General features: G+C 41.8%; 1 long non-coding RNA gene across 3 annotated transcripts in view; it reads right to left on the reverse strand.

Moving 5' to 3' along the window:
* Window positions 1-15,325: 15,325 nt before the first annotated feature.
* LOC144302981 (uncharacterized) overlaps window positions 15,326-16,118 on the reverse strand; it is a 70,141-nt gene continuing 69,348 nt past the window's right edge. For all 3 annotated transcript variants that reach the window (XR_013370026.1, XR_013370024.1, XR_013370025.1), the window contains exon 8: window positions 15,326-15,963. This is a non-coding gene — a long non-coding RNA (uncharacterized LOC144302981). The remainder of the gene's footprint in view (window positions 15,964-16,118) is intronic.

A 16,118-nucleotide genomic window follows, 5' to 3' on the forward strand; every position in this document is an offset into this window, starting at 1 on the left:
CCCTCGTCGTTAGGACTTCTAGTTTGGATTGCATGTCATTCAATTGATTTTTAATTTCTGCCTGATTGGATCTAAATTCTGCAGTCATGGAGTCTCTTGAGTCCTTTATGCTTTTTTCTAGAGCCACCAGTAGCTGTATGATAGTGCTTCTGAATTGGCTTTCTGACTTTGAATTGTAATCCAGATTTTGTAACTCTGTGGGAGAGAGGACTGTTTCTGATTCTTTCTTTTGAGGTGAGGTTTTCCTTCTAGTCATTTTGCTCAGTGAAGAGTGGCCAAAAACAAGTTGTATTGGGAAAAGGAGAAAAGAGAGAGAGAAGGAAAGAAAAGAGAAAAAGAAAAAAGAAAAAAGGAAGAAAAAAAGGAAAAAAGAGAAGAAAAAGAGAAAGAAAAAGAAAAAAGTTGAAAAAAAAAAAAAGGGTGGGGGAAGCAATCAAATCAAAAAGAAAAAAAAAAAAACCTACGGGGGAGTATCTTCTGATTCTGTGTACTTTAAGTCCCTTGACTTCCCCTGGAACTGGTCCGTCTAGCTGGTCTTCTGGGGGAGGGGCCTGTTGTGCTGATTTTCAGGTGTTAGCACTTGGGGGAGCTGCTCTGCCCCTGCCTGGTGCAGGGCTCAGTGGGGGTTGTTTACCCCGTGAGGCCCCAGGAGGAACAACCCCAGTGGTTGCTGCAGCTCTGGAATCCTGGATTCAGCTTCCGCAGGAACTACTCCGTCTGCAGGGCCTGGAGGCTCCGGGGCGGGGCCGCTGATCTGCTCAGCTCCGGGCAGGAGCGTCCTCGCTGTCCTGGGCCCTCCCGGCCTCTGCCTGTCCCGGGGGAGGCCGGATCCTGGGCTGTGTCCCGGCGCCCTGTGCTCCGGGGCCTGCGCTGTTGGATTCGCGCTCCAGCCCCACAGCCCCCTCCGCGGAGCCGCCCCCGAGCCCCCCGAGCTGCTCCCGCCCCGCAGCCCCCTCCGCGGAGCCGGCCCCGAGCCCCCCGAGCTGCTCCCGCCCCGCAGCCCCCTCCGTGGAGCCGGCCCCGAGCCCCCCCAGCTGCTCCCGCCCCGCAGCCCCCTCCGCGGAGCCGGCCCCGAGCCCCCCCAGCTGCTCCCGCCCCGCAGCCCCCTCCGTGGAGCCTCCCCGAGCCCCCCCGAGCTGCTCCGGGCCCCGCCGTGCGCGCTGCAGCCCTTAGGGAGCTCGGCGCATCTCCCGGGCGCAGGTGTCTGTTAGTGTCCCCGGGAGCCCGAGGGCATCCCCGCCCTCCTGGGTCCTGCTCCACCTCCCCGCGAGCCCCTTTCCGCCCGGGAAGGTCGGTGCAGCTCCTGCGTCTCCGGGACGGGGCTCTCCTGTCCTGGGGACACTCGCCCCGGCCTCAGCCCGGCTCCTCGCGGGCCCCTCCCCCTTGGAGGCCTTTGTTTCTTTACTTCTTTTTCCCCGTCTTCCTACCTGATAGAAGCGCGAACTCTTCTCACTGTAGCGTTCCAGCTGGTCTCTCTTTAAATCTCAGGCCGAATTCGTAGATTTTCAGGATGAGTTGAAGGTTATCTAGGTAGTTTGGTGGGGACGGGTGACCTGGGGACCCTGCTCCTCCGCCGTCTTGCCCCACCTCCCGCTTACACTGTTTTAAAGGAAATCTCAATCAAGAACCTGCCTGGGGGGAGGAGCAAGATGGCGGAAGAGTAGGGTCTCCAAATCACCTGTTTCCACCAAATTACCTAGAAAACCTTCCAATCATCCTGAAAATGTATGAATTCGGCCAGAGAATTAAAGAGAGAACACCTGGAATGCAACAGTGAGAAGAGTTCGCGCTTCTATCAAGGTAGGAAGACGGGGAAAAAGAAGTAAAGAAACAAAGGCCTCCAAGGGGGAGGGGCCCGCGAGGAGCTGGGCTGAGGCCGGGGCGAGTGTCCCCAGGACAGGAGAGCCCCGTCCCGGAGGAGCAGGAGCTGCACCGACCTTCCCGGGGGGAAAGGGGCTCCAGGGAGTTGGAGCAGGACCCAGGAGGGCGGGGATGCCCTCGGGTTCCCTGAGACAGTAACAGCAACTGCGCACCCAGGAGAGTGCGCCGAGCTCCCTAAGGGCTGCAGCGCACGGGGGACCCGGAGCAGCTCGGGGGGGGGGGGGGGGGGGAGGGGCTCGGGCGGCGGCTCCGCGGAGGGGGCTGCGCGGCCCGGGAGCGCGAATCCAACAGCGCAGGCCCCGGAGCACAGGGCGCCGGGACACAGCCCAGGATCCCGCCTCCCCCGGGACAGGCAGAGGACCCTGGGAGGGCCCAGGACAGCGAGGACGCTCCTGCCCCAGCTGAGCAGATCAGCAGCCCCGCCCCGGAGCCTCCAGGCCCTGCAGACGGAGAGCTCGGGAGTTACTGCCGGGCTAACTCCAGGGCTCCAGAGCTGGCCCCGCCACTGGGGCTGTTTCTCCTGCGGCCTCACGAGGTAAACAACCCCCACTGAGCCCTGCACCAGGCAGGGGCTGAGCAGCTCCCCCAAGTGCTAACACCTGAAAACCAGCACAGCAGGCCCCTCCCCCAGAAGACCAGCTAGACGGACAACTTCCAGGAGAAGCCAAGGGACTTAAAGTACACAGAATCAGAAGATACTGCCCCGTGGTTCTTTTTTTTGTTTGTTTGTTTTGTTTTGTTTTGTTTTGTTTTGCTTTGTGATTTGTTTCCTTCCCCCACCCCCTTTTTTCTCCTTTCTTTTTCTTCTTTTTTTTTTTCCGTTTTTTTTTCTTCCCTTTTTTTCTCTTTCTCTTTTCTTTCCTTCTTTCTCTCCTCTCTTTTTCTCTTTTTCCCAATACAACTTGCTTTTGGCCACTCTGCACTGAGCAAAATGACTAGAAGGAAAACCTCACCTCAAAAGAAAGAATCAGAAACAGTCCTCTCTCCCACAGAGTTACAAAATCTGGATTACAATTCAATGTCAGAAAGCCAATTCAGAAGCACTATTATACAGCTACTGGTGGCTCTAGAAAAAAGTATAAAGGACTCAAGAGACTTCATGACTGCAGAATTTAGAGCTAATCAGGCAGAAATTAAAAATCAATGGAATGAGATGCAATCCAAACTAGAAGTCCTAACGACGAGGGTTAACGAGGTGGAAGAACGAGTGACTGACATAGAAGACAAGTTGATAGCAAAGAGGGAAACTGAGGAAAAAAGAGACAAACAATTAAAAGACCATGAAGATAGACTAAGGGAAATAAACGACAGCCTGAGAAAGAAAAACCTACGTTTAATTGGGGTTCCCGAGGGCGCCGAAAGGGACAGAGGGCCAGAATATGTATTTGAACAAATTCTAGCTGAAAACTTTCCGAATCTGGGAAGGGAAACAGGCATTCAGATCCAGGAAATAGAGAGATCCCCCCCTAAAATCAATAAAAACCGTTCAACACCTCGACATTTAATAGTGAAGCTTGCAAATTCCAAAGATAAAGAGAAGATCCTTAAAGCAGCAAGAGACAAGAAATCCCTGACTTTTATGGGGAGGAGTATTAGGGTAACAGCAGACCTCTCCACAGAGACCTGGCAGGCCAGAAAGGGCTGGCAGGATATATTCAGGGTCCTAAAGGAGAAGAACATGCAACCAAGAATACTTTATCCAGCAAGGCTGTCATTCAAAATGGAAGGAGAGATAAAGAGCTTCCAAGACAGGCAGCAACTAAAAGAATATGTGACCTCCAAACCAGCTCTGCAAGAAATTTTAAGGGGGACTCTTAAAATTCCCCTTTAAGAAGAAGTTCAGTGGAACAGTCCACAAAAACAAGGACTGAATAGATATCATGATGACACTAAACTCATATCTCTCAATAGTAACTCTGAATGTGAACGGGCTTAATGACCCCATCAAAAGGCGCAGGGTTTCAGACTGGATAAAAAAGCAGGACCCATCTATTTGCTGTCTACAAGAGACTCATTTTAGACAGAAGGACACCTACAGCCTGAAAATAAAAGGTTGGAGAACCATTTACCATTCAAATGGTCCTTAAAAGAAAGCAGGGGTAGCCATCCTTATATCAGATAAACTAAAATTTACCCCAAAGACTGTAGTGAGAGATGAAGAGGGACACTATATCATACTTAAAGGATCTATTCAACAAGAGGACTTAACAATCCTCAATATATATGCCCCGAATGTGGGAGCTGCCAAATATATCAATCAATTATTAACCAAAGTGAAGAAATACTTACATAATAATACACTTATACTTGGTGACTTCAATCTAGCTCTTTCTATACTCGATAGGTCTTCTAAGCACAACATCTCCAAAGAAACGAGAGCTTTAAATGATACACTGGACCAGATGGATTTCACAGATATCTACAGAACTTTACATCCAAACTCAACTGAATACACATTCTTCTCAAGCGCACATGGAACTTTCTCCAGAATAGACCACATATTGGGTCACAAATCGGGTCTGAACCGATACCAAAAGATTGGGATTGTCCCCTGCATATTCTCAGACCATAATGCCTTGAAATTAGAACTAAATCACAACAAGAAGTTTGGAAGGACCTCAAACACGTGGAGGTTAAGGACCATCCTGCTAAAAGATAAAAGGGTCAACCAGGAAATTAAGGAAGAATTAAAAAGATTCATGGAAACTAATTAGAATGAAGATACAACCGTTCAAAATCTTTGGGATGCTGCAAAAGCAGTCCTAAGGGGGAAATACATCGCAATACAAGCATCCATTCAAAAACTGGAAAGAACTCAAATACAAAAGCTAACCTTACACATAAAGGAGCTAGAGAAAAAACAGCAAATAGATCCTACACCCAAGAGAAGAAGGGAGTTAATAAAGATTCGAGCAGAACTCAACAAAATCGAGACCAGAAGAACTGTGGAACAGATCAACAAAACCAGGAGTTGGTTCTTTGAAAGAATTAATAAGATAGATAAACTATTAGCCAGCCTTGTTAAAAAGAAGAGAGAGAAGACTCAAATTAATAAAATCATGAATGAGAAAGGAGAGATCACTACCAACACCAAGGAAATACTAACGATTTTAAAAACATATTATGAACAGCTATACGCCAATAAATTAGGCAATCTAGAAGAAATGGACGCATTCCTGGAAAGCCACAAACTACCAAAACTGGAACAGGAAGAAATAGAAAACCTGAACAGGTCAATAACCAGGGAGGAAATTGAAGCAGTCATCAAAAACCTCCCAAGACACAAGAGTCCAGGGCCAGATGGCTTCCCAGGGGAATTTTATCAAACGTTTAAAGAAGAAACCATACCTATTCTCCTAAAGCTGTTTGGAAAGATAGAAAGAGATGGAGTACTTCCAAATTCGTTCTATGAGGCCAGCATCACCTTAATTCCAAAACCAGACAAAGACCCCACCAAAAAGGAGAATTACAGACCAATATCCCTGATGAACATGGATGCAAAAATTCTCAACAAGATACTAGCCAATAGGATCCAAGAGTACATTAAAAAAATTATTCACCATGACCAAGTAGGATTTATCCCTGGGACACAAGGCTGGTTCAACACCCGTAAAACAATCAATGTGATTCATCATATCAGCAAGAGAAAAACCAAGAACCATATGATCCTCTCATTGGATGCAGAGAAAGCATTTGACAAAATACAGCATCCATTCCTGATCAAAACTCTTCAGAGTGTAGGGATAGAGGGAACATTCCTCGACATCTTAAAAGCCATCTATGAAAAGCCCACAGCAAATATCATTCTCAATGGGGAAGCACTGGGAGCCTTTCCCCTAAGATCAGGAACAAGACAGGGATGTCCACTCTCACCACTGCTGTTCAACATAGTACTGGAAGTCCTAGCCTCAGCAATCAGACAACAAAAAGACATTAAAGGCATTCAAATGGGCAAAGAAGAAGTCAAACTCTCCCTCTTCGCCGATGACATGATACTCTACATAGAAAACCCAAAAGTCTCCACCCCAAGATTGCTGGAACTCATACAGCAATTCGGTAGCGTGGCAGGATACAAAATCAATGCCCAGAAGTCAGTGGCATTTCTATACACTAACAATGAGACTGAAGAAAGAGAAATTAAGGAGTCAATCCCATTTACAATTGCACCCAAAAGCATAAGATACCTAGGAATAAACCTAACCAAAATGTAAAGGATCTATACCCTAAAAACTATAGAACACTTCTGAAAGAAATTGAGGAAGACACAAAGAGATGGGAAAATATTCCATGCTCATGGATTGGCAGAATTAATATTGTGAAAATGTCAATGTTACCCAGGGCAATATACACGTTGAATGCAATCCCTATCAAAATACCATGGACTTTCTTCAGAGAGTTGGAACAAATTATTTTAAGATTTGTGTGGAATCAGAAAAGACCCCGAATAGCCAGGGGAATTTTAAAAAAGACAACCATATCTGGGGGCATCACAATGCCAGATTTCAGGTTGTACTACAAAGCTGTGGTCATCAAGACAGTGTGGTACTGGCACAAAAACAGACATATAGATCAGTGGAACAGAATAGAGAATCCAGAAGTGGACCCTGAACTTTATGGGCAACTAATATTCGATAAAGGAGGAAAGACTATCCATTGGAAGAAAGACAGTCTCTTCAATAAATGGTGCTGGGAAAATTGGACATCCACATGCAGAAGAATGAAACTAGACCACTCTCTTTCACCAGACACAAAGATAAACTCAAAATGGATGAAAGATCTAAATGTGAGACAAGATTCCATCAAAATCCTAGAGAAGAACACAGGCAACACCCTTTTTGAACTCGGCCATAGTAACTTCTTGCAAGATACATCCACGAAGGCAAAAGAAACAAAAGCAAAAATGAACTATTGGGACTTCATCAAGATAAGAAGCTTTTGCACAGCAAAGGATACAGTCAACAAAACTAAAAGACAACCTACAGAATGGGAGAAGATATTTGCAAATGACGTATCAGATAAAGGGCTAGTTTCCAAGATCTATAAAGAACTTATCAAACTCAACACCAAAGAAACAAACAATCCAATCATGAAATGGGCAAAAGACATGAAGAGAAATCTCACAGAGGAAGACATAGACATGGCCAACATGCACATGAGAAAATGCTCTGCATCACTTGCCATCAGGGAAATACAAATCAAAACCACAATGAGATACCACCTCACACCAGTGAGAATGGGGAAAATTAACAAGGCAGGAAACAACAAATGTTGGAGAGGATGCGGAGAAAAGGGAACCCTCATACACTGTTGGTGGGAATGTGAACTGGTGCAGCCACTCTGGAAAACTGTGTGGAGGTTCCTCAAGCAGTTAAAAATAGACCTGCCCTACGACCCAGCAATTGCACTGTTGGGGATTTACCCCAAAGATACAAATGCAATGAAACGCCGGGACACCTGCACCCCGATGTTTATAGCAGCAATGGCCACGATAGCCAAACTGTGGAAGGAGCCTCGGTGTCCAACGAAAGATGAATGGATAAAGAAGATGTGGTTTATGTATACAATGGAATATTACTCAGCTATTAGAAATGACAAATACCCACCATTTGCTTCAACGTGGATGGAACTGGATGGTATTATGCTGAGTGAAGTAAGCCAGTCGGAGAAGGACAAACATTATATGTTCTCATTCATTTGGGGAATATAAATAATAGTGAAAGGGAATATAAGGGAAGGGGGAAGAAATGTGTGGGAAATATCAGAAAGGGAGACAGAACGTAAAGACTGCTAACTCTGGGAAACGAACTAGGGGTGGTGGAAGGGGAGGAGGGCGGGTGGTGGGAGTGAATGGGTGACGGGCACTGGGGGTTATTCTGTATGTTAGTAAGTTGAACACCAATAAAAAATAAATTAAAAAAAAAAAAAAAAGAACCTGCCTGAATTGCATACTTAAGGATGGTCCTTTAGAACCAGGAAAATGACGACTATCCCCCACTCCTTCCCTCCACTCAATGCTGTATTGAAGATCACAGCTAGCGCAAGACATGGAAAACCAGTAAAAGTTACAAAAGATAGAAAGGAAAAAACATTTTTTTTCATTATCAGTAGATATTATTTCTTACATAGAAAGTTCAAGAGAGTGGGCAGCCTGGGTGGCTCAGTGGTTTAGCGCCTGCCTTCAGCCCAGGGCTGATCCTGGAGACCCGGAATCGAGTCCCACATCCGGCTCCCTGCATGGAGCCTGCTTCGCCCACTGTGTCTCTGCCTCTCTCTCTCTTGTGTCTCTCATGAATAAATAAATAAAATTTAAAAAAAAGAAAGTTCAAGAGATTCTGCAAAAATATTTGCATGAACAGAGAAAAACAAGTTTGCAAGTTAAGAATCAACACACAAAAAATCATTAACATTTTTCTACTCTAGGGACCACAAAATGGACGTTTTAATTTTTTACAAAAAAACCAGAAAGTATAATTAGGAAAAGATCCTATGCACAACAGCAACAAAAATGTTAAGGTAAACAGGAATATATTAATAAAATATGGACACAACTTTTTGGAAAGCACTATAAAATATTTTACAAACAAGAAAAAAGGTCTGAATAAAGAATATGCTAGACACATAGTAGGGAAGTTTCAATATCATTATAATAATTCTTCTCAAACCTACCTATAAATTCAATGTCATTGCAAATACTATCTTGACACTGTTTTGTGTGGGAGTGAACAGATTGTAAAATTCACATGAATGAGTGAAGGGTCAAGTATAGTCCAGACAGTTTTGAAGAAAAATAATAAAAATAATTCTTACCAAACTGGCTATCAAGAATTGTCCTAAAGCTGCAGTAATTAAAGTAGGGCTAGCCCAGCATGACAATGGAATAGACCCAGATCTATATAGAAACTTTGTGAATGAGAGTAGTGGCACTACCAGTCAATGGAGAAAGGGTAAGATATTTAATAAATGATGCCAGGACAATTAGCTATTCATGTAAAATAAATAAATTAAAATTAGTTTCCTGTGCAAAACTAAATCCCAAACAGGTTAAAAACCTAGCTATTAAAATAAAGCAATGCTGTAAAACTTTTGTGAGAATATATGACATATGTTTATAATACTGGAGTAAGGAAGGTTTTCTTGAACACAGCACAAAAGGTAACAAACAAACAAACAAAAAAGATAAATTTAGCTACAAAAAACATGAAAAATTTTGGGTGAAAAAACCAAATAACAATTAGAAGATAAGCTACAAAATAAAAGAAGATATTTCTAACTCTTAAAATAAAGAAAGAATTTGTATCTAGAATATACAAAGATATCTTTCAGATCAATAACAAACATAAAAAAAATAGGGGCAAAGGATAAGAACGGGAAGTTTACAAAAAATCTGAATAGCCAATAAATATATGAAAATATCAAGAAAATATTATTTCATACCCATCCGATTGGAAAAAATTTAAAAAGTCTTACAACACACATGCTGGCAAGGATATGGGAAAACAATATGTCATTTAGTACTGCTGGAGTGTAAATATCTACAAGAACTTTGGAGAGCAATTCCACATTATCTAGAGAAACTGAAACATACCCAGGCCCCAAGTAATTTTGCTTCTAAGTAATTACCTAGGGAAACTCTCTCACATGTGCTCAAGGAGACTTCTACATAGTTGGTTGTTTCAATGTTATTTTTAATACCAAAATGTTAGAAGCCATCTAAAAGGCCATCAATGGGGAATGGATAAACTGTGGTATATTCATACACTGGAATACTAAGCCACTGTTAAAATGAATGAATGAATAATTCCATAGATGGTAATGTGATTAAATCTGGAAAATATAAAGTTCAGCAAAAATGAGGGAATTTACAGTACACTAGTAGATACTACTTTAAAACTTAAAAACAATACTATATTTTGAGAATATATACCAGTTTAATGTTAATGCTTATTGGGAGGGAAGAAATGGGGTTTATTATCTTTAACGTTTCATTTCTTTTTAAAGAATCAATCTGAATAAAAGATAGCAAAATACTAATATTTATTGGACCTATGTAGTAGATGCATGGAAATTTGTATTTTTTTTTGTTTTGTGTGTAATGAACATTTTCACAACTTAAAAGTATTAAAAATGAAAATATTAAATATTAAATCAAGGGATATATCAATAGATGGAATCATTTTATAATGACTGGGCCCTCCAGGTATGAGGGCATTTTACACAAAGAGTGGGCACTAAAGGCATTATTAAGTATGAAGTATCTAATATTACTTCATATTGGACACATGTGGAAATTGAGACCTAGAGAAAGTAACTGAAATTAAGAGAAATTAGGTGACTTCAAAGTCATACAAGTAGCCAGAATGGAACTTGCAGCCCAGAACTCCCTTCCACCATGCCTCAGGTACATGTCATTGCCACCTCCGTCAGAAGATATAATCAGGCCTCAGGAATAGTATGGAGAACCAATAGTGGGACTGTCCTCAATAACCCAGGGGTCATCCCCAAAAGGTCTCTCAGTGTAAAGAATAACATTTATAAACTCTCTGTGTGAAAACCAAATAGCAACTCATTTATAACATGGCCTCACCTCAAACCTTAGGACAACCTCTGCCAATTGTCAATAACTGGCAAACACCATGAAAGAAAAATATCCCAAGGAAGAGTTGATGAGGCCTGCAAGAACCCTGCTTACTACCTTGTTGGTAGAGGCCGGTGTCACTCATCTCATCCATATTTCTAAGGTTGAGGTCACCTCAGGACCTTACCAGGTCAGTAATACCCAATGTCTCTCCTCAAACTACCATACATTCTGGTTCCTTAAGCAACCTTTGAATGCCCTGATGCAGACAATTGGTAAAGTCTGAAGAGAGTGAGCTTCCTCATTAATTATTGTCATCCTCTCTCCATCCACTTTACCCATAGTTATTCATGGCTTCCATCATAAGGGAATTTGAATCAAAGATTGGGTTTGCAAAGTCCTTTCTAGCACCTGGTGCTTTATCGTAATTAACAACAATAGTTAATTTATTGAATGTTCACTAAGCCCTAGACACTGTCCTATGCACTTTTGGATTATTACTTCATTTTATCCTTACAAAAAAAACCGTGAGATGGATACAATAATTATCATTTTAAAGACAAGGATCACAATCAGAGGCCTTAAGAACATTTTCCAAGGTCAGGCTAATAACGTCATGGAAGAGGATTCAAATGTAAACAATTTGGTTCCTAAACCATCACACACAACAGCAAACTGTTGAGTTTTGCTAAAGGCTTTCTCCTATCCCTGTAATGTATTTCTAGCCATTTATATATATATTTTTTATATTTTTTAAAGATTTTATTGGTTTATTCATGAGAGACACACAGAGAGAGGCAGAGACATAAGCAGAGGGAGAAGCAGGCTCCCTGCAAGGAGCCCAATGTGGGACTCGATCCCAGGACCCCAGGATCACAGCTTGAGCTGAAGGCAGGCACTCAACAGCTGAGCCACTGAAGCTTCCCCATCCAGTCATATTTTTAAGGGGAAATCCAGTTAGAGGGAAAACACATGGAGATATACATACAGTCAAGTTTCTATTATCCCTTTTCTTTTTTTAGTCCAAATCTATTTTATCTATTTTTTCCTTCATCTAATCCTAAAATCTAGAGCTACAAGGATCATAGAAGTCATCACTCCTTTAAATCATTCAAGATCACCTTATTAGAGAGTTTGTCTTGATAACCTCATAAAAAATTATGTTACCCACCCTCACCCCATATTTTGGCTTTTCCCTTCCCCACTTCTCCTGCTTCATTTCTCTACATGTATGTTCTGCTGCCTAACATACTATATATTTATTTATTGTCCGTCTCTCTTCCCTAGAATGTAAGCACTATAAAGATGAGCCTGTCCTCTATTTACTGATATGTCTTCAGTGTCTATGGTAATGTCAGAAACTAAAGCTGGTTCTTCATATAATTGGTATTCCAAAACTAAAATTTTTGAACAATGAGAGTTTCCTCCCTTTTTTTCATTCCCTCTAGTCCTCTTGGGTGTTGTCTTAACTCTCTGGTGCCTTGTAATATGTGACTTTTTCTATAGTTAATCAGACTTTTCTGATTATTATCAGTGGGAGTTTTGGCCAGCTGCAAACCATTCTGGAGACAAGAGCCTCCGTGCTTCCCTCTACCCCCATCCAGTGCCAATTCCATTAGTTCAATCCCATCTTTCTGTTCTCCAGAGCTTCAGTGGATTGATTAGAAAGGATCAAGGCAGCATTCTCTGATATTTGACCTGAAGCTGTCATGGTTAAGGGCTTGGGAATAACATTTCTGCTCATGCTTTTGTGAGCAGATTTGGCTCATTGGCTAAAGGTCCCCAACTCTTTATCTCCTTTAAAGAAAACCTGATAATATTCCTTTTGAGTGTCATGCTGTAATGGGGTCTTATTTAAATTTAAAGTTCAATGGATGCAAAAATTCTCAACAGGATACTAGCCAATAGGATACAATAGTACATTAAGAAGATTATTCACCATGACCAAGTAGGATTTATCCCTGGGACACAAGGCTGGTTCAACACCCGTAAAACAATCAATGTGATTCATCATATCAGCAAGAGAAAAAACAAGAACCATATGATCCTTTCAATAGATGGCAGAGAAAGCATTTGACAAAATACAGCATCCATTCCTGATCAAAACTCTTCAGAGTGTAGGGATAGAGGGAACATTCCTCGACATCTTAAAAGCCATCTACGAAAAGCCCACAGCAAATATCACTCTCAAAGGGGAAACACTGGGAGCCTTTCCCCTAAGGTCAGGAACACCACAGGGATGTCCACTATCACCACTGCTATTCAACATAGTACTAGAAGTCCTAGCCTCAGCAATCAGACAACAAAAAGACATTAAAGGCATTCAAATGGGCAAAGAAGAAGTCAAACTCTCCCTCTTCGCCGATGACATGATACTGTACATAGAAAACCCACAAGACTCCACCCCAAGATTGCTAGAACTCATACAGCAATTTGGTAGCATGGCAGGACACAAAATCAATGCCCAGAAATCAATGGCATTTCTCTACACTAACAATGAGACTGAAGAAAAAGAAATTAAGGAGTCAATCCCATTTACAATTGCACCCAAAAGCATAAGATACCTAGGAATAAACCTAACCAAAGATGTAAAGGATCTATACCCTAAAAACTATAGAACACTTCTGAAAGAAATTGAGGAAGACACAAAGAGATGGGAAAATATTCCATGCTCATGGATTGGAAGAATTAATATTGTGAAAATGTCAATGTTACCCAGGGCAATTTACACGTTTAATGCAATCCCCATCAAAGTACCATGGACTTTCTTCAGAGAGTTGGAACAAATTATTTTAAGATTTGTGTGGAATCAGAAAAGACTGCGAATAGCCAGGGGAATTTTAAAAAAGAAAACGATATCTGGGGGCATTACAATGCCAGATTTCAGGTTGTACTACAAAGCTGTGATCATCAGGACAGTGTGGTACTGGCACAAAAACAGACACATAGATCCATGGAACAGAATAGAGAACCCAGAAGTGGACCCTCAACTTTATGGTGAACTAATATTCGACAAAGCAGGAAAGACTATCCATTGGAAGAAAGACAGTCTCTTCAATAAATGGTGCTGGGAAAATTGGACATCCACATGCAGAAGAATGAAACTAGACCACTCTCTTTCACCATACACAAAGATAAACTCAAAATGGATGAAAGATCTAAATGTGAGACAAGATTCCATCAAAATCCTAGAGGAGAACACAGGCAACACCCTTTTTGAACTTGGCCACAGTAACTTCTTGCAAGAGACATCCACGAAGGCAAAAGAAACAGAAGCAAAAATGAACTATTGGGACTTCATCAAGATAAGAAGCTTTTGCACAGCAAAAGATACAGTCAATAAAACTAAAAGACAGCCTACAGAATGGGAGAAGATATTTGCAAATGACCTATCAGATAAAGGGCTAGTTTCCAAGATCTATAAAGAACTTATTAGGGATCCCTGGGTGGCGTAGCGGTTTGGTGCCTGCCTTTGGCCCAGGGCGCGATCCTGGAGACCCGGGATCGAATCCCACATCAGGCTCCCGGTGCATGGAGCCTGCTTCTCCCTCTGCCTGTGTCTCTGCCTCTCTCTCTCTCTCTCTCTCTCTCTGTGACTATCATAAATAAAAAAAAAAAAAAAGAACTTATTAAACTCAACAGCAAAGAAACAAACAATCCAATCATGAAATGGGCAAAAGACATGAAGAGAAATCTCACAGAGGAAGACATAGACATGGCCAACATGCACATGAGAAAATGCTCTGCATCACTTGCCATCAGGGAAATACAAATCAAAACCACAATGAGATACCACCTCACACCAGTGAGAATGGGGAAAATTAACAAGGCAGGAAACCACAAATGTTGGAGAGGATGCGGAGAAAAGCGAACCCTCTTACCCTGTTGGTGGGACTGTGAACTGGTGCAGCCACTCTGGAAAACTGTGTGGAGGTTCCTCAAGCAGTTAAAAATAGACCTGCCCTACGACCCAGCAATTGCACTGTTGGGGATTTACCCCAAAGATACAGATGCAGGGAAACACCAGGACACCTGCACCCCGATGTTTCTAGCAGCAATGTCCACAATAGCCAAACTGTGGAAGGAGCCTCGGTGTCCATCGAAAGATGAATGGATAAAGAAGATGTGGTTTATGTATACAATGGAATATTCCTCAGCCATTAGAAATGACAAATACCCACCATTTGCTTCGACGTGGATAGAACTGGAGGGTATTATGCTGAGTGAAATAAGTCAATCGGAGAAGGACAAACATTATATGTTCTCATTCATTTGGGGAATATAAATAATAGTGAAAGGGAATAAAGGGGAAAGGAGAAAAAATAAGCGGGATATATCAGAAAGGGAGACAGATCATGGAAGACTCCTAATTCTGGGAAACGAACTAGGGGTGGTGGAAGGGGAGGTGGGCGGGGGGTGGGGAGCCTGGGTGGCGGGCACTGAGGTGGGCACTTGATGGGATGAGCACTGGGTATTATTCTGTAAGTTGACAAATTGAACACCGATAAAAAATAAATTTATTAAAAAAATTTAAAGTTCATTTGTTCATTCCCCTTCAACAATTAATGGAGGCCATTGTTATTATTTTCTAATATATTTGATTAATCCATTACAGAGATATAGTATGGCAATGATTGGAAACTTCATGATTTGGATGTTAGTTGAAGTAAGTGCTATAAATTTATTTTCTTATTCATTAATTATGAGTGTGTCACAAAACTATGTTGAGTATGTTGAATAACAGAATAAAAACTTAAAGAAAATATTACAATAAGCTATGGTAATGTACTGAAATGAGTAGAATAAAATAAAATATGGATAAATGGAATCCTACATTTAAGCCCCCCAGCCCCCCACCACACCAAAAAAAAAAAAAAACTTGAAACTTGGCTAAGAACAAGATAGAGGATATGGCTTAAAAGCAGAGTTTGGTGTTTATTTACCACAAACTGTGAATGAACTCTAAGTGGGATGCAACTGCTAAAAACAAGGTATTTTAGGCTCTTTCAATACTAGTGTGGTATCCAGGTTATCTCTAGTTGGTCATACCACATCTAAATTATTCTAGTTTTGGCCTTTTTAAAAGTGGATATGAATAAACAAGGACTCATGTAAGGATAGTGAAGAACCTAACTGGACATTTGAGATAGGAGATAAGAGTTACTCGTTAACAGTTTAATTTAAATATTGGAAGCATTGTCATGTAGACTTACTTTGTATTTGTGTATGTCTAGAAGACAAAATGTCCTAAATCATACAGAGGTATAATTTGAAACCATATAACTGCAGACATTTTAATGACTAGAGCTATTGAATGATAAGGTGGGCTGCTCTTCTGAGAGAACTACCTGTCCTTAGAGGTGTTCAAACACAGGGTGGCCGTCCTGCTGTGAGGAATACTGTGACAAAGTGGAAGACTACAGGAGATGACCACTCGGGTTGCTTCAAATTGGAGATGCTCAGCTTCTGAGTAATTTTGCAGCTTCACCTCTGTGCTGTAAGATGCACTGAAATAAGAACAAAAAAGGATCATGAAATTGTCCTTAGCCCTTAGGAACCAGCAAACTCTAAGGAGATTATAACAGAGAAGAGCAATGGTCCACATTTTTTTTCTTTTATAAGTAGGAGATTCTTCCCTCCCTCACACCTTTTTAAAAAATGA

The sequence above is a fragment of the Canis aureus genome, chromosome 32 (genome assembly GCF_053574225.1).
Source record: "Canis aureus isolate CA01 chromosome 32, VMU_Caureus_v.1.0, whole genome shotgun sequence".
Taxonomy (NCBI): domain Eukaryota; kingdom Metazoa; phylum Chordata; class Mammalia; order Carnivora; family Canidae; genus Canis; species Canis aureus.